General features: G+C 41.2%; 1 protein-coding gene across 4 annotated transcripts in view; it reads left to right on the top strand.

Annotated features, from left to right (window-relative positions):
- The first annotated feature begins 306 nt into the window (after positions 1 to 306).
- rb1cc1 (RB1-inducible coiled-coil 1) overlaps positions 307 to 25,467 on the top strand; it is a 194,693-nt gene continuing 169,532 nt past the window's right edge. For 2 of the 4 annotated variants that reach the window (XM_043688325.1, XM_043688321.1), the window contains exons 1-2: positions 307 to 390; positions 10,671 to 10,815. The gene's annotated coding sequence lies outside the window, so the exon portion shown is untranslated. Of the gene's footprint in view, positions 511 to 10,670; positions 10,816 to 25,467 lie in introns of all 4 variants that reach the window. The other 2 variants (XM_043688322.1, XM_043688324.1) reach the window with 2 other exon arrangements.

The raw sequence follows: 25,467 nt of genomic DNA, 5'->3' as shown, positions 1-25,467 counted from the left end.
CTGCAAAATCTCACTTAGTTTTAGTTTTGATACAGAATGTACTTCTGATGATACCACAATACCTCGACCTCAGAGTTAAAAGATTTTCTAGTGTCGGGATCAGAGCGAGCGCTTCGCCCCCAACCCCCAAAAGGTGCGGCAGAGGAGCTGCCTCATGCACACGCCGGGTCCCGGGTGCACAGGGTGGTCTGAAGCAGGGAGACTGAATGAATGAATGAATGAATGCATGAATGAAGGGACGGAATCCAGCACGTGTGACCGACGGGCCATGGCCGCGGTGACGCGCGCAGGCGCCGTGACGTCACAGGCGCCTGTCGGCTGTTGACTTGAAACAAAAACAGGAGAGGGGAGGAGGAGCGTCAGGCTGCTTTCCGAGTGGGCAATCGCCAGGTGAGAGAATTCAGCTGAGGTCTCCCCCCTTTCCTCTAACATAACAATTCCCTGAGCAGGTGGATCTGTAGCCCCCATTCTCCCCTACTCCCTTCCGACGATCGGGGCTGCGACTGGGAGGTGAGGCCTAACGTTTGACAGCTCACTTAGTTTACAGGGCCTCCATCGACCTCGGGCCTCGGGCTGGTAGATACGATAAACGGCCGCCGAAGGTGCCGACCAAGTACCGTGTGAGGAAAGGAGGGGAGGGTTTTTACTCCCCCCTTCCCGGTCATATTAGCCCGTTGTGATACCGTCGCATGCCTGGGCTTGGGGTCAGGCGGTGAGGCTGCTTACATTGTCAGGTTTGCACTGGGGATGACTCAGCCTCTGAGGCCGTTTCCCTGTTATTTAACAATAGTTTAAGAAAAGTTCGAGCAGCTTTGCCCGAAGGAGAATGGGCTGTAAAGTTTAATGGTCCTAGTTTGTTGGATTCGCGTTGCTTGCTTAACAGAATTGTGGTTTACATATAGTAAGCGTGGTCCTCTGTTTCACTGAAAACGCTGATACGTTTGAAATTGTCAAACGTTTTTTACAAGTGCAAGCTAAGTAATATGTTGAGAAGTATTGTTTATTCTGCTTAATAATTTGGTTTTACACGTCCAGCAGATAGTTGCCGTTCTGGTATACTGAGCTTGTGTTGCTGTTTGGAGTTGAGTGCAAACAGTGTATTTATTTTCTAAGCTAGTAAATAACCTACATGCGTTAACACCAGGAGGTGATGTAACTTGGCGATATAAAGTGATCTTGTTTATATTTCTTACGGTTTCCTATTGTTCATCATAGTTAAGACAAGGAATGTCTTATTTATCAGAGTACATTTTCAAATTTAAACTATTTATGGAGGAGTGCAAAATATATTTTTGGTATGTAGCTGTCATCCTTAAAAATAAATTTTGTGTTGAAATTTTTAAGAATGGTGTTTTGGAGAGGTGTTTCGATGGCTTGGCTATATATGTATCTGTGTTGGAAATCACCTTAGCCAGGCTGCAACAGCTGCTTTTGTTTTGTTAACTTTTAAGTTTGGATTGGTGATTAGTGGTGATAAATGTTCCTATGAGTCTGTATTTTGCGCATTTGAATTTTATTTCAGTACAGTATTGAACTTCATGAAAACATGTGGATATTTGAGTTGACAGTTGAACTGTCAATTGCTCCATATGATATAGTTGACGGATCCTGACCAGATGTTCCCTATGCCCCTTATAGCCTATTATGACTTCTGGGAGAGACAAATGCACAAGTTAAGTCTTTGAGTCAATATGGAAAAATAGTCTGGAATGTTTCGTTCAGATTTTTTTTATAGATGAACAAGGTCAGACCAAGAGGTCATGTTAACCATGTATTATCTGTAAAGCTATTTATTGTCTTCTGGAAAAGTCCCAAAACTGTTCAGCTCCCCCTGAAGGAGTGTAGAGACAACACTCTCTCCAGTTGCTGGCAATGCATTTCAGAGGTTTGATATTTTCTGGGAAAAGAAAAAATGCTTATCCTATTTAAAATCTAGTGAAGTTTAAAATCATGTCATCTGTCAATGTGTTAAATCAGTATCTATCAACAGGCACATACTCCAACACTCCCATTATTTTTTGCAATGTTGTTGGGTCACCTGTTTTTATAAAATTAATTTTAATTCTGTAAGAACAAGTTTTGTTTCTGAGCAGTTAATTAGGATTAACTTAATTTTGTATTATAAATTTCTAAGGAAGCATTCAAGATATAAAATGTAAATGTCAAGTAGTAAACTGTGCACATTGCAACTTTGAAGAAGTTGACACTATCATCTCTATATAACTAAACCAATCTGGAGTACTGTAATCACACTATAGTGATACTCATTTATATATAAGTAAAAACTTTAATTATTGTTCAATCTACTTGACATTTTCTCAAAGGGTAGTCCTTACTCAAATGTTTTTGTTTATGTCACCATTATGATCTTTAATATAAGTGCATTGCTTTATAAAACTTTATCTACATTATATACATGAAACTCAATGCACTATTTTATCCTGATAGGTTTTCCATGTAGAACATCTGTAGTGCCATCTGCAACACAGCTAGCTGTTCATATATTGGTCGTCTTAATTTTTTTTTATTCGTTCATGAGATGTCCCTAGAGCATTGGACCTTTTATAGAGGTTTATAAAATCATGAGGGGCATGGATGGGATAAACAGGTAAGGACGTTTCTTTGGCATGGGGGAATCCAGAACTAGAGGGCATGGGTTTAAGATGGGGGGAGAAAGATTTAAAAGGGACCTAAGGGGCAACCTTTTCATGCAGAGGGTGGTGCATGTATGGAATAAGCTGCCAGAGGTGGTGGCGGAGACTGGTACAGTTAAAATATTTAAAAAGATGTCTGGTAGGTTATATGAATGGGAAGGGTTTTGAGGGATATGGGTTAAGTGCTGGCAAATGGGACTAGATTAATTTAGGATATCTGGCATGGACGAGTTGGTCCGAAGGGACAATTTCTGTGCTGTACATCTTATGACTCTGTGTGGGTGTCGCTCGCCAGGCTGGCCTTTATTGTCCATACATGTCTGGAAGGTGGTGGTAAGTTGCCTTCTTGAACCATTTCAGTCCTTGTAATTTGGCCTAGCAATAGTGAAGGAACAACAATATGGATCCAAACATTAGGAGTATAAGTAGGCCACTCAGCATCTCACATCTGCTCTACTATTTAATAGGATCATGGCTGATATTCTAGCGTTTCGAATTTCCATCTACCTTGTTTTTGTGTTCTCTCTCAGATTAGAGTAGGTTACTTAAAGTGTGGAAACAGGCCCTTCGGCCCAACAAGCCCACACCGACCCTCCAAAGAGCAACCCACCCAGACCCCTACATTTACCCCTTCACCTAACACTATGGGCAATTTAGCATGGCTAGTTCACCTAACCTGCACATTTTTGGATTGTGGGAGGAAACCCACGCAGACATGGGGAAAATGTGCAAACTCCACACCGACAGTTGCTTGAGGCAGGAATTGAACCTGGGTCTCTGGTGCTGTGAGGCAGCAATGCTAACCACTGTGCCGCCCTTGATTACATAACATTCTTGTTGTTCGGCAAGGTAATCAAATTATCTCAAAAAGTTCAGTGACTTTGTCTCCAATGCCTTCTGTGCATCCAAAAATCATACAACCTTCTAAGATGAGAAAAAAGCTACTAATCTCTGCCCTAAAAGGATGATCCTTAATTCTTTAAACCATGCCTCCTAGATTTGTATCCACTTTGTCAGGACCTTCTAGGATTTTATATACTTCAAACAAGTCACCCATCATTCTTTTGGAGATCCTTTGGGGAAAAAAAAGACCTGTCAGTCCAACCCTTCCTATTTAAACAATGTGCTCAGTCCTGGTATCGATCCAATAAACTCCTCTGAATCACCAAGGTATTTGTATTTAAAACTGCGCGCAATACTTGAGGTGTGGTCTTACCAGTTTGTTATATATTTGGAGTATGCGATCATTACTTTTATGTTTAATTACTCTCATTATAAAATATAACATCCATAAGCCTTGTAAATGATTTGCTGCATATGCATACTAATTTTTAAGACTCGTTCACTACAGCATTCAGATCTTTCTTTACCTTGAAATTCCGCAGTATTCTCCTTTTTAAATAATCCCTGCTGTTATTGCCAAAGCAAACAACTTTACGTTTTCTCACATTGCCAGATTTTTGATCACCTCATTTGACCTATAGTGAGCTGTCTGTATCCTTGTTATACCATGTTCACAGCATACTTTTTCACCTATCTTTGTGTCCTTTGCAAGTTTTGCTATAACATGCATTGGCTCCCTAGTCTGTTATTGATATAAATTGTAAACTGTTCAGATCTCAGCACAGACCCCTGCAAGACCCCTTCATCAGATCTTGTCAATCAGACAACACTTTTATGCTTTTTCTATTATCTGCCAGCCAATTTTCTATCCATGTGAATGTGCTAGTCCCTATACTTGAAGCTCTTTTCTTTTATTTGCAGTAATCTTTTAGGTTGCGTCATGTCAAATGTCGTTGGGAAACCCAAATACAGTACTTCTGCAGGAACCACATTATCCAGAGCTCATGTTATTCTTTTGGGAACTCCAATACATTGGTTGAACATGATTTGCCTTTGACAAAACTATGCTGACTCTTTGTGATCACTTTGGATTTGTCTAGTGCATTTATCCTTGGTAATTATTGATTCTAACATGTTCTCCATGATAGAGGTCAGTCTAACTGGCTTGTTGTTTCTGTTTTTTGCCAAATATATGACTTGTTGGAGAAATCGCAGGCAGTGGTGTTCTAATCTATCTGCTACCTTTTTTCTAGGTGTTGGCAGTTACATGTTTGGAAGGTGCTATTTAAGGAGTCATTGAGAGTTACTGCAGGGCATCTTGTAGATAGCACACATTGCTGTTATCGTGCATTGATGGTGCCAAGACTGAATGTTTTGAAGTTGATGAGCTGCCTGTCTAATGGGCTGCTTTAACCTGGTTGGTCCCGAGCTTCTGTAGTGTTGTTGAAGCTGTGCTCATCCAACGCACATGTGACTTGTACTCTGTAGATAGTGGACAGTAAGGGCTGCTTTTTTTAAAACTGGAGACTGAAATGAGAGAGAACTATTTGGAAAGCAGTATTTGAAAGAGTGGCTGTAAATTTTGAAACAAAAGAAACCTGACATCCATGGCAAGCATTGTAAACAACTGTTTTAATAAGCAGTAATTGGAGTTTGAATTGTTGATAGTTTGGAGTTGAGAGGATATACAGATGTAGCTTTTGTAGGTAGCAGGAGGTTGATGGTTGTATGACTCTCTGTTTCTCGTCAGTGACCACCCTAGGCTGTTGATTGTGAGGGGTCCAATAATGGTAGTCCTATTTGAATATCAATGGGCAATGCTTAGATTCTGTCTTTGTTGGAAATGGTCATTGCCTGGCTCTTTGTATGTCACAAACAGTGGTTGCCACTTTTCAGTCCATGTCTGGGTGCAATCCAAGTGTTTCTAGAAAGAGATGCAGTCTGATTTAGTATATGTGGAATTGTAACTGGTGCAAAACATTTGTGCAATCATTGAGCAACTCCATTTCTGACCTTTATGATGGAGGGAAGGACATTGATGAGGCAGTTAAGATGCCTGGTTCTGGGACACTATCCTGAGCAATTCCTGCAGAGATGTCCTGGGGCTTAGATAAGTGACGTCCAAGAACTGCAACGATCTTCCTTTTGTACTATGCGTGACTTCAACCAGAGAATTTGATTCCCACTGACTGCAGATTTTCTAAAGCCCTTTGATACCATACTTGCCGAAGGCAGTAGCTTTCACCTCACATCTTGAATTTTGCTTTTTTCCTTCATGTTTGGACCAAAACTGTAATGAGGTCAGGAGTCCATGACCCAGGTGGAATCCACACTGAGTGCAAGTGAGTAGGTTATACCATTGCAAGTGCTAATTGGTAACACTGTTGACATTATATCCTTTTATTGCTGCTCAGGAACGTACTTGGGTGGTACTTGGCTGTGTCCGTTTATCTAGCTTTTTGTGGACAAACATGAGGACAATTTTTCACGTTGGGTAGGTGCCTGTATTGCAGCTATTCATGGAAGAGCTTGGTGAATGGCGCTGCTAGTTTTGGAGCGCAAGCCTTCAGTACTACTGCCAAAATGTCAGAGCCCACAACCTCTGCATTATCCAGTGTCTTCTACCATTTCTTGATATCATATGGAGTGAATCAAATTTGTTGATGACTGACATTTGTGATGCTGGGGATCATAGGAAAGTGAAATGGATCATCTACTGGGCGTTTCTGACTAAGATGGATGCAAACACTTCAGCATTGTCCTTTGCATTGATCCCTTTTTTGATAGGGATGTTTTTGCAGCCTTTGCCTCCTGATAGTTGTTCTTAATTGTCTATCACAATTCAGAACTGGATATGGTAGGACAGCAGTGCTCAGGTCAGATCCGCTGGTTGTGAGATTGCTTAGCCCTGTCTGTGTTTTTGTCAAGGTTACAAGATTCTACAAATATGTTAATGACAAAAGAGTAACTAGGGAGAAAATAGAGCCCCTTAAATGTGAATAAGGCTGCCTATGTGTGGAATTGCAGGAAATGGGCAAAGTACGAAACAAATACTTTCTATCAGTATTTACTATGGAGAAGATGGAATTGAGAGAACTTGGAGAAGTAAATATCTTGAAAAATATCCATGTTATAGAGGAGGAGGTGCTGGAAGTCTTAAAAAGCGTAAAGGTGTATAAATCCCCAGGACCTGATCAGGTGTACCGCAGAACTTTGTAAGAAGATAGGGAAATGATTGCTGGGTCCTTTGCTGAGATATTTGTACCATTGCCACTGCTGAGGTGCCAGAAGACTAACGTGCTATTGTTTAAGAAAGGTGGTAAAGAAACATCCGGGAACTATAGACTGGTGAGCCAAATGTCAGTGGTAAGTTTTGGAAGGGATTCTGAAGAAAGGCAAGGACTGATTTATGGATAGTCAGTGTAGTTTTGTGTGTGGGGAAATTTGTATCTCACTAACTTGATTGAATTTTCTGAAGGATTGATGAAGGCAGACCCGTGGAACGTCAGCAAGGCGTTTGACAAGGTTCTGCACAATAGACTGGTGAGCAAGATCAGATCATATTGGCAAACGGGGAGAGCTAACCATTTAGATACAAAATTGACTCAGAGTTAGTGTGATGATGGAGGGTTGTTTTTTGGATTAGAAGCCTGTGACCAGCGGTGTGCCACAAGGATTGATACTGGGTTCACTACTTTTTGTCACCTTAGATAAATGATTTTAGATGGGAAAATAGGAGGTATGGTTAGTAGGCTTGCAGATGACACCAAAATTGGAGGTGTACTGAATAGCGAAGAAGGTTACCTAAGAGTACAATGGGATCTTGATCAGATGGGCCAATGGGCCAAGGACTGGCAGATGGAGTTTAATTTAGATAAATGTGAGATGCTACATTTTGGTAGGGCAAATCAGGGCAGGACTTATTCACTTAATGGTCGGGTCCTGGGGAGTGTTGCTGACCAAAGAGACCTTGGTGTGCAGGTTTTATAGTTCCTTGAAAGTGGAGTCACAGGTAGGCAAGATCATGAAGGTGTTTGATATGCTTCCCTTTTATTGAATCAAAATTGCTTTGAGTTGGGAGGTCATCCTGTGGCTGTACAAGACATTGGTTAGGCTACTGTGGGAATACTGCATTTAATTCTGGTCTCTCTGCTATACGAACGCTGTTGTGAAACTCAAGCATTCAGAAAAGATTGACTGATGTTGCCAGGGTTGGAGCTATGTGCAGAGGGTGAAATGGCTGGGGCTGTTTTCCTAAGAGTGTCGGAGGCTGAGGGGTGACCTTTACAGGGCTTATAAAATCATGAGGTGCATGGATAGGGTGAATAGCCGTGGTCTTTTTCTTTCCCCAGGGTAGGGGGAGTCTGAAACTGGAGGGTTTAAGGTGAATGAGTGAGTTAAAAAGTCATCTAAGGGGCAACCTGTTGATGGAGAATGTGTCTGTGTATGGAATGAGCTCCCAGAGAAGGTGGTGGAAACTGGTACAGTTAGAACATTTATGGCCGCCTTCATGACCTTGTCTATCTGCGACTCCACTTTCAAGGTACTGTGAACCTCCACGCCAAGAACTTTGTTCAGCAGTAGGAAGGGGTTAGAGGGATATGGGTCAAATGTTGGCAAATAGGGTTGTTAATTTAGAATATCTGGTCAGATGAGTAGGACTGAAGGGTCTGTTTCCATGCTGTGCATCTGTTTGACTCTAAGGTCAGAACTTCATTTTTACTAATGCCTGGTGCAGTTTCTGGCAGAGCCTTCTGCACTCTTAATTGAACTAGGATTAATCTCCTTGCTCAATGGTTATGGTAAAGTGGGTATATAGGTAAAAGTGAGGACTGCAGATGCTGGAAATCAGAGTGGTGCTGAAAAAGCACAGCAGGTCAGGCAGCATCTGAGGAACAGGAAAATCGATGTTTCGGGCAAAAGCCCTTCACCAGGAATGGGCTTTTGCCTGAAACATCGATTTTCCTGCTCCACAGATGCTGCTTGACCTGCTATGCTTTTCCAGCACCACTCTGATCTAAAAATGGGTGTATGTCAGGCCCTGAGATTGTGGTTGAATATGATTCTGCTGATGGCCCATGTTGTCTCATGGATGTCTAGTTTTGAGTTGCTAGACTTGTTCAAAGTCTGTCCCGTTTAGCATTGTAGTAGTACACGATATGATGGATGATATCTTTGTGAAAATAGGACTTAGTTGCTGGAAGGTGTTGGTGTTCACTCTTACTGATACTGTCATGGAAAAACATACTATAGAGGAACCCCGATTATCCAATCAAGATGGACAGGCAGTATTTCATTCGGTTAATTGGTTATTTGGATGACTGATCCAATGCCTCTCCTCTGGTTTCTGAAATTTCCTTTTTGCTCTCTCTGCCTTGCTCCCTCTCTGTCTCAGGGTTTGTTTGAGCAGACACACACTTGTGTGTAAGGGAGCTGCAGCATTGCTGAAGCCTGTAACCACCGCTACTTCATTTCACTGGGATTGACAGAGAGAGAGCACTTGCTGAGTCTGCTGCCAGTTCAGGAGACTAGGCAGCAACCCCCCCCCCCCCTCCCCTCCCCACCACCGGCCCTGCCCTGTGCTTTTAGCTTTCCACGTTTCCAGCTAGCGGATGGATTGAAGTAGCCAGATGTGTCTTATCTCTTCTTCCCAATGGGACTCGGGAACAAAATGATGTTACAGAATGTAGACGGCAGTCGGACTGGATATCAATAGCAAGACTGCTGCTGTCTTTTGGGGATGAATCTCAAAATAGCGCATGCAGGTTCAAGCACACAACATTCTTCTGCAACTTTGACAATCTCTGCAACTCTGCAGATTGTCATAATGTCTGCCTTCGTTTGGAGGGGGAGGGAGGGAGGTCAGTCATTTTGAGACGGTGCCTGGGCTCACCTCAATGCCCAGCTTGGACAATGTCATTGTTCTCAGCAGCAGTTCAGTCGAGGCATAGAGATGTACAGCACAGAAACACATCCTTCGGTCTAACTCATCCATGCTGACCAGATATCCCAACCCAATCTAGTCCCACTTGCCATCACCTGGCCCAAATCCCTCCAGCCCTTCTATTCATATACCCATCCAGATACCTTTTAAATGTTGCAATTGTACTAGCCTCCATCACTTCCTCTGGCAGCTCATTCCATACATGCACCTACCACCCTCTGAGTGAAAACGTTGCCTCTTAGGTCTCTTTTTTTAATATATCTTTCCCCTCTCACCCTGAACCTATGCCCTCCAGTTCTGGAGTCCTCCCCCCCCCCCCCCCCCCCCATCCCAGGGAAAAGACTTTGTCTATTTATTATATCCATGCCCATCATTGATTTTATAAACCTCCGCCTCTGACAGCCTATGGAAAACAGACCCAGCCTATTCAGCCCCTCCCTAAAGCACAAATCCTCCAACCCTGGCAACATCCTTGTAAATCTTTTCTGAACCCTTTCAAGTTTCACAACATCTTTCCGATAGGAAGGAGACTAGAATTGCATGCAATATTCCAACAGTGGCCTAACCAATGTCCTGTACAGCTGCAACATGACCTCCCAACTCCTGTACTCAATACTCTGACCAATAAAGGAAAACATACCAAACACCGCCTTCACTACTCTATCTACCTGTGACTCCACTTTCAAGGAGCTATGAACCTGTACTCCAAGGTCTCTTTGTTCAGCAACACTCCCTAGGACCTTACCATTAAGTGTATAAGTCCTGCTAAGATTTGCTTTCCCAAAATTCAGCACCTCGCATTTATCTAAATTAAATTCCATCTGTCACTTCTCAGCCCATTGGCCCATCTGATCAATATCCTGTTGTAACCTTCTTCACTGTCCACGACACCTCCAATTTTGGTGTAATCAGCAAACTTACTAACTAAACCTCTTAAGCTCACATCCAAATCATTTGTAAGCCAAATTCACTTTTAATCATTGTAAACAAAAGATGCCATCGCCGCACCAGTCTTGGTTAACTCCTCTTAGATGTAACGTTTTTACAGGACCTTGAGTTCATCTTGGATAATCCAAAGTTTGGATAATTGATATTTGGATCATCAAGGTTGCTCTGTATTAGATTTGTGGTGATGGGGTCAAGTACAGTATTAGTAACTCCTGTTAATCCATGACCCTCACTTCCCGACCATCACCTTGGACGTTGAACCAGTTTTTGTTTTCCCACAGGTATGTCTGTAGTCCTCATTATTGTGGCTACCCTTCAGTCATCTGACTCTCGCTGTTAAATTACCCATGAATCGACTGCAGGAAAAGGATCCCTCTTATGGCTGGTGATTAGAAAATAGTCCCTCAATGGATATTTTTCGTGTTGGTATGTACATACCTTTATTGGCATATATTTCTTGAGTTCTTAAATTGTACTCCTCTGGTTCCAAATTGTTGAATACATGGGCATGTGAAGTACATGGTACTTCATCAATCCCTTTTAGATGTGTGCAAAAAGTCTGGAGGATTATTATGCAGCAATTAAGGCAATCTTGGGTTATGACTATATACTAATTGGTCTGGTCTATAACTCCAAGCTATCTGTAAAGAGTTTTTTATATGTCTACGTATTTGGCAGGTCAACCTGTTTTTTTTAAGCAGCATTTAATTTTAGTATGTTTTCTTTTGCGCAAGGCTTAGTTGAAAGGATCTTCTGTAACAGTATGCATTAAAGAATAATTATATTATGAAGTTCTCATGTATGTTCTGAAATTTAGAATTATTAATTTATTAATAATTTTGGTAGCCCCAGGCCTGTGATGACCCTCCTTTCCATGACTTTGTCCAGTACAAACTCTTTTTTTCCTTACTATTTTCATTGTGGATATGCTGAACTTGACGCCCATATCCACAAAATGTAATAGACATTGCAATCTCTTCCATTTCTTCAGATCCATGGCTTTTGAATTTAATTTTCTTTTAATTCTCTGCCTAAGGAACACTGTTAGTTGGGTATGCTGGTGTGATATAATATTTATGACAAATATCACATTTGCATTCTTATCTGTTCTACAAGAGATTCCTATTCTTTATCCATAACGCTGGCATTCTTTAATATAGCTTAAACTTTTGTATGTAAGAGGGTAAGTAAATTATTTATGCATTTTCCATATAACCCTCTCATCAGTGAAACTGCTATCTACTGAGGGGAGTGTCACTTCTTGGAATTCTTGATGCTCCACCTCCAGTTTCCTCAATGGAATACGATAATGTCCTATTGCAGTTTGCTTTATCCAGTGTTTCTAAATAATAGTTCAGCTAATTGATGCGAAACTCTGATTGGCAGCCAGTATCGAGCAGCTGAACTAATCACAAACCAGATACTCGTGGGTTGACTTGGGTCTTTGGCCATGAGTAAATACTTTCCTGATGCTCATCCTTATCATAGTCACCCTTTTTAGAATGATCTGTTTCATGCGTTGCTTCATATTCTTGGCTTCTTATCCTAGGACAATTCTTGACCGTGATACTTGGAGCCATATCTATTAATTATTCTCCTTGGAGAGGAAAAGCAATAGTGATAGGAGACACCATTGGGCCGGGTATAGAAGTGCATTTCGATGTTGATCTAGGATGATGATTGATTTCCATGAGGCCAGCATCAAGGATGATCAGCTACAGGGCATTCTGAACAGTCAAGTGAACAGTCAGAACTAGTGGCTACATTTGGTTGAAAGAGATGAAGTTTTGCAACAAGAACTTGGGGAACTCTGTCGCAAATTAAAAAGCAAAACCTCAAAGGTTGTAAACTCTGTCAAGTGGCACTGGGAATAATCCAGTGACTACAGGAATCATCAAATTAATGTGTCTGAAGGAGGGAAGTTTTTAGATTCCTGGAATATTGGGTCTCTTTCTGAGGAAGGTGGGATCCATACAAGTCTGATAGATTGAATCTGAACAGCAATGGGACCATTATCCTTGTGGAAGGGTGGAGGTTTAAACTAATTTTGACAGGAGAATGGAATACAATGTGGAGGTACAATAATGGGTGACACTCAGTCAAGCAAAGGAAAAAAGCCGAGGCTGTGTGGTGGGTAGAGCATATATAGTCAAACTAATACAAGAGGTTGTAAGGTGTTTAATTTGAGGCAAGCAGTGTTGCATGTAGGACAGATGATGGGAGGATGCAGATTAATACCTGGGAAGCTATCACAGAAACATGTGGTTGTGAGAGGGCTAGCACCTCCGTATTCTGGGGTATAAAATCTTCAGGTGACATGAGGATTTGTAGAAGGAGGTGGTGTGATCAGAGACAATTCCTTCATTAAGGAGGGATGATATCTTATGGAAACAAAGAAAGCATTGGAAACTATAATGAAACTTTTAAAAAGCTCAAACTGTAAATAGCGAGTAATAGACAATCATTTGGCTAGAGAAAAGCTTAGAGCAAAGGAGGAAAGAAGAGGTATTTTTTGATATAATTTTGATTCCGTTGTGGGATTTAATTCAACTAAACATGTGTGTTTTGTGCTGAAAAATGTATTGCTGGAAAAGCGCAGCAGGTCAGGCAGCATCAAAGGAGCAGGAGAATTGATGTTTCGGGCATAAGACTTTTTTCAGGAATGAGGAGGGTGTGCCAAGCAGGCTAAGATAAAAGGTAGGGAGGAGGGACTTTGGGGGGGCGTTGGGAATGTAATAGGTGGAAGGAGGTTAAGGTGAGGGTGATAGGCCAGAGAGGGGGTGTGGGCGGAGAGGTCGGGAAGAAGATTGCAGGCTAAGAAGGTGGTGCTGACTGTCTCCCCAATGTAGAGGTGGCCACATTGGGTGCAGCAGATGCAGTAAATGATGTGTGTGAAGGTGCAGGTGAATTTATGGCAGATAGGGAAGGAGCCCTTGGGGCCTTGGAGGGAAGTGAGGGGGGAGGTGTGGGCGCAAGTTTTGCATTTCTTGCGGTTGCAGGGGAAGGTGCCGGGAGTGGAGGTTGGGTTGGTGGAGGGTGTGGACCTGACGAGTGAGTCGCGGAGGGAGTGGTCTGTCCGGAATGCTGATAGGGGAGGGAAATATATCCTTGGTGGTGGGGTCTGTTTGGAGGTGACGGAAATGACGAAGGATGATACGATGTATATGGAGGTTGGTTGGGTGGTAAGTGAGGACCAGTGGGGTTCTGTCCTGGTGGCGATTGGAGAGGCGGGGTTCAAGGGCGGAGGAGCGGGAAGTGGAGGCGATGCAGTGGATAGCATCATCAACCACGTCTGAGGGGAAATTGCGGTCTTTGAAGGAGGCCATCTGGGTTGTTCGGTATTGGAATTGGTCCTCCTGGGAGCAAATGCGGCGGAGGCGAAGGAATTGGGAATATGGGATGGTGTTTTTACAGGGGGCAGGGTGGGAGGAGGTGTAATCTAGGTAGCTGTGGGAGTCAGTCGGTTTCTAGTAAATGTCTGTGTTGATTCGGTCATCCGAGATAGAAATGGAGAGGTCGAGGAAGGGAGGAGTCTGAGATGGTCCAGGTAAATTTGAGGTCGGGGTGGAAGGTGTTAGTAAAGTGGATGAACTGTTCAACCTCCTTGTGGGAGCATGAGGTAGCGCTGATACAGTCATCGATGTAGTGGAGGAAAAGGTGGGGGGTGGTGCCAGTGTAGCTGCGGAAGATGGACTGTTCCACATATCCAATGAAGAGGCAGGCATAGTGGGGCCCATGCGGGTGCCCATGGCTACTACTTTGGTTGGAGGAAGTGGGAGGATTGGAAAGAGAAGTTGTTCAGAGTGAGGACCAGTTCTGTCAGTGGAAGGTTACTGGTTGGTTCAGCGGGAAAGGAAGAAGCGGAGTGCTTTGAGGCCTTCGTGATGGGGGATGGAGGTGTATAGGGACTGGATGCCCATGGTGAAGATAAGGGGTTGGGGAAGCGAAAATCATGGAGGAGGTGGAGGGCGTGGGTGGTGTCCCGAATGTAGGTGGGGAGTTCTAGGACTAAGGGGGACAGAACCGTGTCGAGGTATGCAGAGATGAGTTTGGTGGGGCAGGAGCAGGCTGAGGCAGTGGGTCGGCCGGGGCAGTCAGGTTTGTGGATTTTAGGTAGGAGGTAGAAACGGGCGGTGCGGGGTTGTGGGACTATGAGGTTGGAGGCGATGGATGGGAGATCCCCTGAGGTGATGAGGTTATGGATGGTCTGGGAGATGATAGTTTGGTGGTGGGAAGTGGGGTCATGGTCAAGGGGGCAGTAGGAGGAGGTGTCCACGCGCTGGTGTTTAGCCTCAGCAATGTAAAGATCTGTGTTTTGTGCCTATATTTTCCAGAGAATGAAGTGAGAAGATATTTCACTTCATTTGAAGAGGTAGCTGGGTAGATGAAATAGGGGGGGGGGGGAAAAAAATGCCTGGACCTTAATTTTAGTATTTTTATGGATACACATATGTGAATGTGTATGCCAGTTGGTCAGAAAAGCAATCTACAAACTATGCAAGTGTTTATGCTGATGACCAATCCTTTGAGCTTGCTGGACTGTCTTTGAAATTTATCAGCTAAAATTGAGGACGATAAGAAAGAAACATAAATCAGGTATTTGTTGAATTTGTGTGATTTAAAAAGAATTGGTATGAGATTAATGATTTCAATCATTTGAAGTTAGGAAAAAATTGAAAACATGACAGCAATCGTGACTTTGTGAGAATTCTGAAATAGTATCCCTTTAAAGACATTTCTAGTTGAGCAGCGAACATTGAAGATCTGAGAAACGATAGTTTCAGTGGATACCTATACTACCTCATACAGACCATTACATTTCAGAAAATGGTGATATGAGAATCCATAAGGAAATTGGAGCAATAGAAAATCCAAGGGATGGAATAGGTATAGATTTTAGGAAGAGATGGATGCCAAAGCTTTTATTTTAAGGAAAATGCTAATTGAAAATTGATGAAAGCATGTTTTCTTTCTACCCTAAAACTAATTGCCGGGGGTTAAATGAGAGAACTGTTGAAATTGTAGGAATGCCAAAGGTATCTTCAGAAAATGACCTTTGGAAATTGGGTATTTATATTATAGCAGTGGTACAGTGGGCTATGTTTCTTCAGAACCTATTGGGAAGGGAGAGACAACTCTGGACAGGTAAGAAAATTCCTCCTCAATTATTGATCTTCTGAAGGTGCTGAATATTTATTTTTTTCAAAAGGAGAGAATTTATTGCTAAACAAACTCACTGGAGGATGTCAATCATTGATTTCAGCTGATGATACCATTTACCTTCCAAAGGAGTTAATGGTGAAGAAAATACTATTTGGAGATAATCTTGAAGTTTACAAACTGAGCTCTTTATATCGAATTGAATGAAATAGTAACTTAAATGGAGAAGTAGTTTAACAAATCTCCTCCATTAAAATCAACTTGTATCTTTGGGAATGAGGCTGGTGTGTTAAGTCCACCCTCCTTTTTAATAGAAATGCTGTAGATGGATACGGAATTGAAAGAATTCTACTGAGAGGCCTAAGTGGGAATTGAATCAACCTGACAATAACTATTTAAAAGGCAAAATGCTGATGAGGAAATATAAACCGCCTCAACTACCAGCAGAAGAGGAATTAGCAGTAGACTCTCAGCTGATGGTTCCTTCTGAGTATTGTAATGGTTCACAATTTCAATGGCAGGTCACTTGGATATTACAAAAACACCAGCTAAAAGACATTTTTTTTGGTCCAGGAATGCAGAAATTTTACCAGGCATACCAGGCAGTGGAGAATCCCCAATGATCAATTAAACCTAATGCTTAATTCTGATCCCAATTTTTACAAAGAACCATTTAACAGAGTCTTAATTGTTTAGGACCCCTACCTAAAATCAAGACTAAGAATTAAGGGTGTCTCAGCAAGATTTTCTGAAGCAGTATTTTTGGGGAAAGTTGTGACAAATATGGTTAGTTTGTTTTGTTAGGAGAAATGGATTACCAAAGAAATACAATCAAACTTTGGTTCAAATTAAATGTCACAAGCATGAAAAACAATGTTGGCAATATTATCCACAATCTTGAGCATTTAAATAATATTATACTTTTGTTTAATATTAAACCCCTCTGTGAATTTAAACCAGCAATGCAGAAAAGATTCACCCCATGCTGTAATCTGTTAAAATTTGAGAGGCAAAGAACAATCCCAAAAGTCTCAATTTAAAGTAAAAATTAACACTTTAGTATTCTCTGTTAGACAGAAAGAATAACTAACAACTATTTACAACTCCTTTCTCTTAAACCTATCTTTTTTACCTCCCCTTTTACCTGATTGCAATTTATAAAAAAAAATCACATTTCAAAACCAGTCAGTTTTGTTGAATTTCCTTTGTAGATTCTCTCTCCAGGTCGGCCTTGATGTCTATGTACAAATTTATAGACCGGTACCCCTCAGAGAGCCATTCTGCTGCCAGTATATACTTGTTGGTGGCTTGGCAGTTCTTCCTTCTAGCTAACTGGTCAAAATGTCTGATATTTATACCCCCAAAACATCGGATCATTTCATTGGTTTTAATATTATCAAAATACTAAATTCAAACTTGATTGGAGTTTGGTATCTTGGGCATAATTTAAACTGGCTGAATTTGAATTTCTTAATTTTAAATTTTCCAGTACTGTGTGCTTGCTCAGTCCTTGCCAGCCTTTTAACTCTCTTAAAGGTACAGTACACCCACAACTTCATAACATTTTAAAGTTCATGATTACAGCTTATTTTTCTAATGATTGTAATAAAATGGTTCCTTTGTTACTGCCATTAGGGATATGCAAATGAATCGTTTGAACTGTTACATGAACATGATGTGAGAGGCCCCCTTAAATTGATTGAGGTTTGGTTTACAAATTATTTCTCAATGACATTACAGTTAGGACCTAATATGTCAAGTTTCTAAGAGAAAATACCCAATGATTTAGCTGAAACGTAGTCCATAATCAATGAAAGTTAAAGCAAATTAACTGGCCAAAGTTCAGAACTTTCTTGCTGGATATAAGGTATTGTGTTTATACTTATCTTTGTGGAAGCTCAATTACTGATCCTTACCAAATCAGAAGCAAACTCAACAATGTGACTTTTATGTCATAAAGATTCCTGGCAGAAATAAAATCAGCAATTGTATCATGATCTTCTATGATAGCAAAGATAGTCACGGGTGTAGTGATGAAAGAAGTAGGAAAAACATAAAAATATCAGATGATTCAAAAATAATCACAATAAGAAAATTCCCAAGTTGACCTTCTAGTAATCAGAAAGGATAATGTGGGGTGGCTAAAATAAAAGTTAATAGAATACTACATTATCATATTATACACCTTACCTCCATCATAATGTCAGAAGTGAGGATGTTCACCAATGATTGCAAAATATTCAACATTATTTGTGGCAACTCATACTGAAGCAGTCCATGTTCAAATGCAACAAGATCTGGGCAGTGTCAAGACTTCAGCTGACAAGTGGCAACTGACATTCACATTAAGTTCCAAACAGTGACCATCTCCAATATAAGACAATCTAATCACCCCTCAAAATTCAATGGTGTTACCACCACACTCTCATTCTGGGGGCTACCATTGATCAGAAATGTAAATAGATTTGCCATGAATATACAGTGGCTGCAAGAGCAGGTCGGAGACTAGGAATATTGCTGTGGGTAACTCACTTCCTGATTCCTCAAAGCCTGTCCACCATCTACAGGGCATAAGTTAGATGTATGATGGAATACTCCCCTCTGGCCTGGATGAGTACAGCCCTGACAGCACTCGAGAAGCTTGATGCTATCCAGGACAAAGCAGCCTGCTTGAATGGCACCGCATCCACAAGCATCCACTCCCCCCACCACGGATGCTCAGTGGCAACAGTATGTTCAACGTACAAAATGCTCCAAAGAAATTCACCAAAGATCCTTAGACAGCACCTCACAAAACCATACTAATTTCATCTGGAAGGACAGGGGCAGCAGATACAAAAACATCACCTGCAAGTTGCTTGCCAAGTCACTTACCATCCTGACTTGGAAATATCTCTGTTCCTTCAGTGTCACTGGGTCAAACATTTTTGCAATTTCCTAGGGGCATTTTGGTTTACCTGCAGCATATGGACTGTAGTGTTTCAAGAAGACAGTTTACCCTTGTTATGGACCAGGCCAGACTGCCTCAAAACATTTCAAGAAAGTTGCTTGGACCCTTACTTTGCTAGTTGTTTTAAGCAGGTGTGATATGCATATTCCAGGATTGGTGCAGCTGGCCCAACCATTTAGTCTTAAACAAAACAGAATTTATTTGCCAGATTACCAGTTGAAACACAAACAAAAGTGAACAGAATACAGAATAACAACCTATCCGAAAACCCATCAGATTTTCCCAACATAATGATGCTGTTCCAAATTCCTGCACTAATCCCCATGGCAATAAAGATAAAATCAAACACAGGGTATTACAGGGGAGAGAGATGGCAGAGAAATTCAGCATGGAACACTATCTACCATGTAGCTGCTTCTTTAACCAGCAGCCTCAAACTGACTGCTTGCTAAAATCAAACCAAAACGCAGAATAGCTGAGCTGGGAGAACTGGCCACTTCCCTTTCATTGTACAAGTGTTTTTTTTAAACTTAAGTTTCTTCAAGTAGGTAAAATGCAGATATTTCGGAATCTATGCATTTACAACCCATCTGGAAAATAAAACAAGGACAACCTAACCTTTCTAAAGGAGCAGTGTTGTCGCATCCTAAATCTTTTGTTTTAAACCTCAAGATGGCAGCAGCTGGGTTGACAGAGTTTGACTCCTGAGCATGGGGCAATTACAGTGATTGGAATACTTGCATGGAAAGAATTGGACAAGTGAATGGGAAATATCTACTTAACATCACCAGTCTGCCTATCATTGATTCACCGAGCTGTGACTTTATTGGTAGTGGTGACCACTGCACTGTCTGCCTTTAAGTTTGAGGCTCTAAATGAAGTAAATTCAGAACAGCGATAGTAGTTCAGTATGAGACATTTGCAAAGTGTTGTGGGTTGTCATTAGCAGCAGAATTATATTTTGTCTTATTTGAGTTGAAGGCCTGAATTACGTTTATTTAGATTCGCTTCTTGAACATGGGGCTTAGCCACTTGTAGGCTCATGCAGCGGGTTAAGCCACATCAACACCCCTTTGTCTTCGTCTTTCTAGCTCAGTAAATTGGTAGCATATAATGTTGTTTTTCGTTTGGAAGGCCCTGGCCGCCTCCTGATGTCCTCCGTGCAGTGTGACTGCCTTCAGTTCCGAGGCAGCAGATGCAGGAGCAGCAGTGCTGGTGGTGGCAGAGTCGGAGCACATTTTCAGGGCCCTGGGGACGATGCGGGATGGCGATGACTACAGAAGAGAAAGGATGAAGTCCACGGAGAGGGAAAGATGAACTGTTGAAGCCGTTTCACTAATATTAATCACATACTAATTTATTCTGTAATCCAAGATGGTGCCAGAGCATGGTGACATTTATGTACATGTACCTAGGTACAAGTGACATTATTAAATAAGTCTAAATCTCATCATCTTCTCAAGGTCAGCTAAGGACAGGCAATAAATGCTGGTCAGCCAGCAATACCCTTGTCCCACAAGTGAATAAAAAAAAACACTTCCAGAAAGCTATTGAAGTAACTTGGAAAAGATATTACAAACTCGATTTAAATTGAATTGTATGAATAGGCTAGGAAGAAAAATCTTTTCTGAATATGATGCTAGGGGACTCGATAAGTTACTCTAAAACATTTACAGGTTCAATCCAGAAATATGATCAAGTAACAACTGATTAGTACACAATGGTCAATGATATTGAATCAAGCCATAGTTGGAGCATACCAGTTGTGGTGTTTAAACCAGTTAGGCGACAAAGACTATTAATTATTGCAAAACCAAACATGGTAATGGAGGCAGATCATATCCAATTCCAGGGATTGGAAGATTGCATGGAAAGAATTTGACAAGTGAATGGGAAATGTCTACTTAACTTCACCAGTTTGCCTGTCACAGGTACACCTAGCTTTTCTCATAGGGGTGACCACAACACTGCACTGCCTTTAGGTTTGAGACGTTAAATGAAATAAATTCAGAAAATAGATAGCAGTTCAATATGAGATGTATTTGTAAGAATTTGTGGGATATCAATAGCAGCAAAATTGTTTTCTGTCATATTTGAGTTGAATGCCTGGATTACATTTATTTAGATTTGTATTTTAATGATGCTGTCTGTTAAGCTGGCCATATTTCTATTAGTGTATTCCTATGTAGTGTTTACATTACCAGTTTCCAAAGAAACAAAGAACAGTGGAAATGCTGGAAACAGCAACATCTCAATCTTTTAGAAGTACTTATTTAATGCTGATTTAATGTACTTCTTCTGAAAGGCTGGATCATGTTTTTTTTGTTAAAGGAAAAATTAGGGCAATGATTAAGTCTAGTGGCTTCAGAATTTGGTATTCAAAAGCATGTTCCAACCTCAAAGATTTTAAACTTCTCACATATTTCTTATGGTCTCTTATTTGCTAATTTTTACACCATATTATCAACTCGAGTTTCCAAGTTGTGGATTCAAAATCTCTTCCTTCACTTTGCATAATGTTAGCTGTACTGAGTGTGTGCTGCACTGTCAAAGATGCTACCTTGTGGGTGAAATACAAGGCCAAAACTGCTAGAGCAGATCTCAAAGAAACCACAATGCTTTTGAGGAACAACTGAGAAACCTTTAATGCCTTAGTCGCTATTTTTAATCCCTCAACTGATATCATGAAGATGGATTGTCCGGTCAGTATAACGTGAGCTTGTTGGTTGTATGATCCAACAGTGACTACATGCGTGTATCGTGCACTTCACTCTTCTAATAGTTTCATGGTAATAGAAGCAGGAGTAGGCTAATTGGCAGCTTTGCCATTCATTAAGATCATGGCTGATCTATCCGTCATCTCCGCTCCTCCTCCTACCTGTATTATCTCTATAACCCTTAATTCCCCTACCATGCAAAAACCCGTCTAACAGTGTCTTGAATATATTTAATGAAGCTGTCTCTACGCTTCTTTGGGCAGAGAATTCCATAGATTCATTACTCTCTGGGGGAAAAAGCAGTTCCTCGTCATCTCTGTCCTAAATTTACCCCCCCACTAATATTGAGGCCAATGCTCCCTCATCCTCGACTCATCCACTAGCAGAAATGACTTGCCTGCCTCTATTTTATATGTTTCTATAAGATCCCTTCTCATTCTTTTAAATTCTAGTGAGTACAGACCCAAACAGCTCAACCTCTCCTCAGAGGGTAAATCTCCCCCCCCCCCCCAAGCAATGAAAGTAGTCTGTGTGCCTTCCTGATTACCTGTTGCATCTGCAAATCAACTTGCAGCAATTCATATGCTAACATTCCCAAGTCCCTCTGTCTAACAGCATGCTGCAAACTTTTACCATTTAAATAATATTCTGACCGACTATTTTTACTTCCAAAATGGATAGCCTGACATTTCCCAACATTGTACTCTATCTGCCAGACCCTTGCCCCTTCACTAAACCTATCTAGACCCTCCACATCCTCTGCACTGTTTTCCTTTCCACTCAATTTAGTGCATCAGCAGACTTGGATACATTACACTTGGTCTCCTATATTGCAGGCCCAACACCAACCCCTGCGGCACCCTGCTCACCACTGATCTCCAACCCTAGAAACACCCATTTATCCCAACTCTCTGCTTTCTATTGGTTAACCTGTCCTTTGTACATGCTAGTACATTCCCTGCAACTCGATGTATTCTTCTCTTAGGGTAAGTCTTTTATGCGGCATCTTGTCGAAGGCCTTCTGGAAATCCAAGTATACAATGTCCAGCTGTTCCCCACCATCTACCACGCTTGTTACATCCTCAAAGATCTCCAGTAAGTTTGTCAAACACAATCTTCCCTTCCTGAATCTATGCTGCGCCTGCCTGATGGAACCCTTTCTACCCAGATATCTCACTATTTCCTCTTTAATGATAGCCTCTAGTAATTTCCCAACTACAGATGTTATGCTAACTGGCCTTTGGTTACCTGCCTTTCGTCTATACAGTTTTTTAAACAGCGCCGTGACATTCACTGACTTCCAGTCAACCGGGACCTGCCCAAAGTACAGTTAATTTTGGTAAATTACCACTAACTCATTTACTAATATTATTTCTGTCTGCACCCTGGGTTGCATTCTGTCAGGACCAGGTGACATATACCTTTTGACCTTCAAATTTGCTTAACACTATCCTTTATTGATAACCATTGAATTGAGATTCTCCCCTCCCATCGTATCCCTAACATCATTCTTTGGCGTGTTAGACACATCACTATGAAAACTGACACAAAATAGTTAGTCAAGGCCTCAGCTGTTTCTGCAATATCCAATACCAATTCCTCTTTCTCTTCCTGGAAAGGATCTACGTCTACTTTATGAATTTATAAAAACTTTTCCTTTACCTGCTTTTATATTCTGTGCTAATTTGCATTCATAATCTATCTTTCTTTATTGCTTGCTTCGTGGTTCTTTGGGAAAACATTAGAAAGTAACAATCTTCTTGTTTCCCACTACTCTTGGCCACTTTGTAAGCCTGAGCTTTTACTTTGATGCCTTCCTTTATTTCCTTGGTTATCAAAGGCTGGCTCTTCCTACCCTTGCTATCCTTGTTTTTGACCAGTATATACTTTCCTTAAGTAGTGTGAAGAATCTCTTTGAAAGTCCTCCTCTGTTCCTCAACTGTTTCACCATATAACTTGTGTTCCCAGTCTAATTTAGCCAACTCCTTCCTCATCCCATTATAGTCTCCCTTGTTTAAGCAGAACACCCTGGTTTTAGATTATACTATTTCACCCTCCATTTGCATCTAAAATTCAGTCATATTGTGATCACTCTTTCTGAGAGAATCTTTAATGGTAGAGTAGTTAATTTTACCTGTCTCAGTACACAGGACCGGATCGAAGATTGCACACTTCCTTGTATGTTCAGTAACATGCTGTTCAATAAAGTTATCATGGATGAGTTCTATGAACTCCTCTTCAAGACTGGTCAAATGAAATTGGTAGAGGCAATCGATGTGCACGATTACTGCTGTCCCATTCGTACATGCATCAGATATTTCTTAATTGATCGCCTATGCCACTGTAGCATTATTATTGGGTGACCTACAGACTACTCCCACTAGTGACTTTTTCCCCTTACTATTCCTGATCTCCACCCAAATGGACTCAATATTTTGCTCCTTAGATCCAATATAGTGTCTCCCTATTGCCCCAATCTCATCCTTAATTAAGAGCTCCACCTCCCTTACCTTCCTGCCTATCCTTCCTAATTACCTGATACACTTAGATATTTAATTCCCAGTCATCAGTACCCTGCAACCGCGTTTCTGTAATTGCAACTAAATTATACCCCTTTGTACTGATTCACGCAACAAGTTCATGGACTTTATTTTGAATACTACAGACATTCAGATAAAGAGCCCTTGTCTTCATTGTCCCTTTTAGAATCTAGCAATCTCCCTGTCTTTTGCATATGATTCTGTCACCCAATTTTACTTTTGTTATGTTGTCCGCATTGCTTCCTTCTGCCTAGACTCCCGTCCTCTTGCCATTTTAATCTACCCTTCCTCAGTCTCTCTATGCTCGTTGCATCTTGTGACCTGATGCTCTGGTTCTGCCAACTTAATTTAAAGCTGCCCCAACAGATCTAGCAAACCTGCCCGCAAAGATATTGGAGCCCTCTAGTTCAGGTGTAACCTGTCCCTTTTTGTATGGGTCATACCTTCCCCAGAAGAGAACCCAATGATCTAAAAATCTGAAACATTGTCCCCTGTTCTAATAACAGGTTTGAAGTCTGAAGGAGGAGGTCTTGTTCGAATTATGCCAGTCCTTGCTGAGATGACAACTAGAAATCTTGTACAGTATTTGTGTTCTTAAAGACAAAACTATTCACCTTGAGATGATTTAGCCAATGTCCATTGAATTAATTCTTGAATGAAAGAGTTGACATGAGAATGAGGGTATGTTTTCTCTTCAGAAGTTGTATGGCAAAGTTGTATTCTTTGACGTTTAAAGAATCGGATGTAATCTCACTGAAATATGGGATTCTCAACAAGTTTGGCACAGCAGATCAGGGCTTCCCAAAGTGGTGTTTGAGAATCCAAGTGGGGTCACAAGCTGAATTTCTGGATTCTCTCACTCCCAGGCATCAATACTTCCTATACCATCTTTCTCAGTTCTTACCAAAGGGGTTGTGACAATGTTTAGGCCATGAAATGTAGTTATTTTAGGGAAAATCTTGCAGACGGACTGCAGTAGATGTCAAAGGCTGTTCCTCCTGTTTGCTGAGCCTACAACTGAAGTGTTGACCCTTTCAAGTTTAGACGAACAATTTCTTCACTTAGAGGATTATGAATCTCCCGACTCTGCAAAGCTGAGCCTAGATCTACAAGGCCAGATAGTGAGATAATGTGTATTTTAATGTTCTGGTGGGCTGAGTCTTCCAAGTCAGATTGCTACTCTATTCCTTTTTACTTGCCCCCTCCCTCTCCACATTTCTGGCTTGAAGTCCCAACTTGGGCTTCTTTCGAAGTTTGGAGCTCACCCATTCCAAAAGCTTTCTAACTATCTTGCACGATCAGGGTTAGAAGAAAACCATGCATTCTTTTTATTGCAGTAAATGGCCTCGACAAGGAGAGAAGATAAGTTGAAGAGGAGGAGTGTGGGTGGGCAGGCAAGGAGTAAGTAAAAGCTGGGTTCTGTGAACAATATGAACTTGATGAGGCCCTGAAGGAAGTACCAAAAAAATCTACAAAAGGCGCAAGTTCTATGGAAATTAAACTGAGATTAGAAATCAAAATTTCTCTGGAGATGTAAACTGGTTGAACTGTACAAGATATACTGGCTATCTGAAATCAATAGATGATTTTAGTGCTGCAGTAAAGGCCACATTAGAAGATAGCAGTGAAATCCAAAAATTTGTACAAAGATGCAATAAAACGTATGTATTTGGTAAACCTATGCCATTAAAATGATTTTAAGCAAAGTTTT

The sequence above is a fragment of the Chiloscyllium plagiosum genome, chromosome 4, assembly GCF_004010195.1.
Source record: "Chiloscyllium plagiosum isolate BGI_BamShark_2017 chromosome 4, ASM401019v2, whole genome shotgun sequence".
Lineage (NCBI taxonomy): Eukaryota > Metazoa > Chordata > Chondrichthyes > Orectolobiformes > Hemiscylliidae > Chiloscyllium > Chiloscyllium plagiosum.
This window is presented reverse-complemented; position numbering and strand designations above follow the sequence as displayed.